Raw genomic sequence first — 4,657 nt, 5'->3', positions numbered from 1 at the left:
TCCAATGGCCGCTGCGGCCGGCGCACCGCGCTGATCCGATGGCAGAAGCCAGGAGCCAGGTGCTTTTCCTGGTCTCCCATGGGGTGCAGGGCCCAAGCACTTGGGCCATCCTCCACTGCACTCCCTGGCCACAGCAGAGAGCTGGCCTGGAAGAGGGGCAACCGGGACAGAATCCGGCGCCCCGACCGGGACTAGAACCTGGTGTGCCGGCGCCGCAAGGCAGAGGATTAGCCTAGTGAGTCCCGGCGCCGACCTAATGGATTTTATTTACTTGAAAGGCAGATGGATGAAGGGAGGAAAGAGAGAGAGAGAGAAACAAATTACTATTTTTACCTTTTCACTCCTTACATGCCCACAAAGCTCAGAAGCCAGGAATGCTGTTCTGATCTCCCACATGGGTCCCACCCCTCCTGTCTTCTCCTTACCACTCTAATGCCTTTCATCAAAGCGGGTGGATTTTTGAGAGATAGCAACAAGACGGATAAAACATAAAAGGCAAATGCATTCATTTCCATTATTCAGTGGGGAGTGGTGTGTAGATATGCTTTGATTAAGAGCTTGAGACCACTGGGTGATACGTAGATTTCAACTACACTCACTGTGTCAGCACTCTAAATCTAACTGGGCTGGACTACAGCAATGTGGGATCCTGGACTGGATACTAGGACAGAAAAAGACTATTAGGGCTGGCGCCACGGCTCACTAGGCTAATCCTCCACCTTGCGGCGCTGGCACACCGGGTTCTAGTCCCGGTCGGGGCGCCGGATTCTGTCCCGGTTGCCCCTCTTCCAGGCCAGCTCTCTGCTGTGGCCAGGGAGTGCAGTGGAGGATGGCCCAAGTGCTTGGGCCCTGCACCCCATGGGAGACCAGGATAAGTACCTGGCTCCTGCCATCGGATCAGCGTGGTGCGCCGGCCGCAGCACACCGGCCGCGGCGGCCATTGGAAGGTGAACCAACGGCAAAAAGGAAGACCTTTCTCTCTGTCTCTCTCTCTCTCACTGTCCACTCTGCCTGTCAAAAAAAAAAAAAAAAAAAAAAAAAAAAAAAAAAAAAAAAAAAGGCTATTAGAACATTGGTGAAATTCAAATAGAGCACAAATGCTAGTGTCTTAGCTTTGACAAATGTCCCATGGTTATATGACATTTTAACCTGTGGGGAAACTAAAAGGCACACGGTAATGGAATATAATTGCAAGTGTTCTGTGAATCTAAAATTATTCCAAAAGATAAAGTTTATTTTTAAAAAAGTGGGCCAGAGTGCAAATTTGAGTTTGGCTAGCAGTCTCTTGCATGAACATTCTCACTTCCAGTTATATCTCAACAAATTGTAGAATAAGGTGGAAAATGAGAACTGCAGGGAAATCTATAAACTTTCCTATAGGAAATTCATGAAAAGGCAGTGCAAAAGCAGAAAAGTTAAACAAACATAAAATGGACCTGTATGCAGCCAGTATGGAAAAGGCATCGAGTTAAAATGAACAGCCAGACTGGGGCTTCAGGAGGTGGTGGGGGGCCGCGAGCACTGGGCTCAAAATCAAGACCCTGGCTCCTGGTTTTAGCTTCAAGGACCTGAGCACATCACACTACTTAATTTCTCCACCTTTAAAATGGCCTCATTTAAGAACTGGCACTGTGGCACAGCAAGTTAAACCACCACCTGCAGCACCGGCATCCCATATGGGCACCAGTTCAAGACCTGGCTGCACCACTTTCCATCCAGCACCCTGCTAGTGGCCTGGGAAAAGCCATGGAAGATGGTCCAAGTACTTGGGCCCCCGCCACCCTCGTGGGAGGCCTGGATGATCTTGGCTTCTGCCTAGCTCAGACCTGGTCATTACATCCATTTGGGCAGTGAACCAATGCCAATGGATGGAAGATCTCTCTTTGTCTCTCCTTCTTTCTCTCTATAATTCCACCATTCAAGTAAATAAGTAATCTTAAAAAAATAAAATGGTTTCATTTTGGACTCAGAAATACTTGTACATAACTCTTTATAGAAACCAAATTTTCCTGTTTTTCAAAATTTATCAGTTTTGCTTAAGAACCAGGGTCTGCTTATGATCAAAAACCTCCATCCTTGGGGCCAGCACTGTTGCATAGCGGGTAAAGCCTCCACCTACGGCGCCAACATCCCATATGGGCACTGGTTCTAGTGCCAGCTGCGCCTATTCTGATTCAGCTCTCTGCTGATGGCTTGGGAAATCAGTGGAAGATGGCCCAAGTCATGGGGCCCCTGCACCTGCATGGCTCCTGGCTTTGGATCAGCCCAGCTCTGGCCACCATGGCCATTTGAAGAGTGAAGCAGCCGATTCAAGACCTTTCTGTCTTTCCTTCTCTGTGTCTGCAACTCTGTCGAAATAAATAAATAAATAAACCTTTAAAAATTTTTTTAAATCCCTCAAGCTAGTGGGTCTGATCCTGCATGAGCATTTTCACTTTGCACTTGGCAAGTTTTTGCTTCCTCTTTGAAGAATGTTCATGCCAAGGCCAAAACCATTTGACTTCTAAATATAGTGCAGCAGATGTGAATGAGGATTGTATTATTTTCTCTGTTATACAAAGGGTCTTTCTTTTACCAGAAAGTCAGACATCAGTATAGTTCTGGCTAGGCTCAGCCATCTCAATCAAGGTGCCTGGAACTGGCTCTATTCCTTTTTCAAGCACTGAAGCTTCCATTAGCCTGTACCAGATTTTCTGAACTTGATCCATGAAGGAATGTCCACACTTACACAACTCCTTAATAACTGAACCTGATATTTCACGTGTATGCATGTTTTTCTATAGTCATTTCATTGATTTTCAAAGGGTCCACAAGTCCCAACAAAACCGCTGCTTTTAGATATATACTTTGCTATAGCTAAGTTACTTGCTGTATTTAGGTATAGGGATGTCATTACCTTCAAGCAAATTCCCAGATAGTGGTTGGCTGGCTGTCTGGCTGGTTTTTTTTTTTTTTTTTTTACTGCACAGCACCCAGCACCTATCTGGGGTGCATCCCAGTGCCCACTTGCTTGTAATGAGTGCTTTCTCATAGGCATGGATTTGAGCGTTCCTTTCCTGAGGACCCGTAGATTGTCACTTGAGGCATATTTGTCCCTCAAATCTTCTCAATTTAAACAATCTCTTAGGAAACTAAGGTACCTCTGACCTGTCTTGCCCTCCAAGTCCTTTGAAAACTGGCTGCTCATTTCTTTGTCATTCAGGATGTGACCAGACTGTGGACGTGTAAACTTGTTGGAAGCAGAGCAGGTTTATTGAACACAAGATCTTCTGATGGCAGAGTGTGAAGGGCCCAGGGCAATTTAAATGTCTGATCCTGGGGTGGTCTGAACATAAGCAGCACACTTTGATGTTTGCATTTCTCCAATAGAAGCTAATTCGGGAAATTTCTCGGGCTGTTTGCCAGGACAAAGGTGGTCTACAGTTGAAGTCTAGAACACACATTTAACTTGGTTTTATATGAATGGTCCCCATGACAAGACTAAAAGTGATTCCCCATTTGAACTCTTTTGAATAATCTTTCCTCTTCATTTCTAACATTACTGGGATCTTAAATGTTGGATACTATTTTGGTTTCTCCAAAAATTTAACTTCCCTTTGAAAATGAAACAATCATAAATTCGATGTTACCTTATAAAAATGTTTTTTTTTTTTTAAATAAAATGTTAACTAGACTTAAATAGGAGACACTATAGGGGTACCCAGACTCACTTCCCCCTTTTTAGTGGTAATCATGTGGTCAAATATAATACTAAAAGACTAAATGCTTGTGGCTCTTTTATATATATTTAAAACACACAGTAAGAACATAAGAACATCTCAAATCATTTAGAAGATAAAAGGGGTATCAACCAAAATCTTTGGAAATTTCATAAAATTTAAATATCTGCAAACAATCCAAACAAAAAGAAAAAAAAAAAAACATTTGGCTATGGAGGGCACTTCACATGTGAACCAAGTAACATTTTCCTTCTGGCAAACTAATCACTAAACCCCATGAGAAAGAATTACAAGAGCAATATCGGAGATATCCCAAAACACCATGTACTGGCTGAGAACATTCCAGTGTGAAGTGCTCATGTCGCGGGCTTTCTTTACATTGCATACGTTACATGTCTACAGTGCAATGTTGAAACAGCCTCCAAGTTCTTCAAAGTAGATTGATGTCCATTCTACAAAAATATTAACTTACAGTACATAACACTGAATAATTTTAATCTGTACATTTTTTTCCTTCCATAATAGGTGACACAGGTCAGTCTGTACAAGTTAGGGGGAAAAAAACCCTCTCATCTGGTTGTTTACATCTGGAGCAACAGTCAACAGAATCAACCAGAAAGTGGTGGTGGGAGGATGTGGTTTGAGAAATGATAAATACAGTGTAATATTAATTGGGGTTAACAATATTCAGCTTTTAACAAAATGATACAAAATAAATCATCTTAGATTTTGACTGCAAAGATCTAGCTGAGAGTGTTCTGCCAAACAGTCGACCAATCGATCCAAAAGGTTAAGGCTGACTTGATTTAGCAACCTGCAGCACAACCCAGAACACTGGCGCAGTTCAGAGCTCTTCAAATGCATAGCTTCAGTGCTACATGCACATTAATTATATTCCTTCAATTAGTTAATCCTCTAGACAGTTTCCTTTTTGTTTT

This window comes from Oryctolagus cuniculus, chromosome 10 (genome assembly GCF_964237555.1).
Source record: "Oryctolagus cuniculus chromosome 10, mOryCun1.1, whole genome shotgun sequence".
NCBI lineage: Eukaryota > Metazoa > Chordata > Mammalia > Lagomorpha > Leporidae > Oryctolagus > Oryctolagus cuniculus.
The sequence above is the reverse complement of the archived record's forward strand: the minus strand, read 5'-3'. Positions refer to the sequence as shown.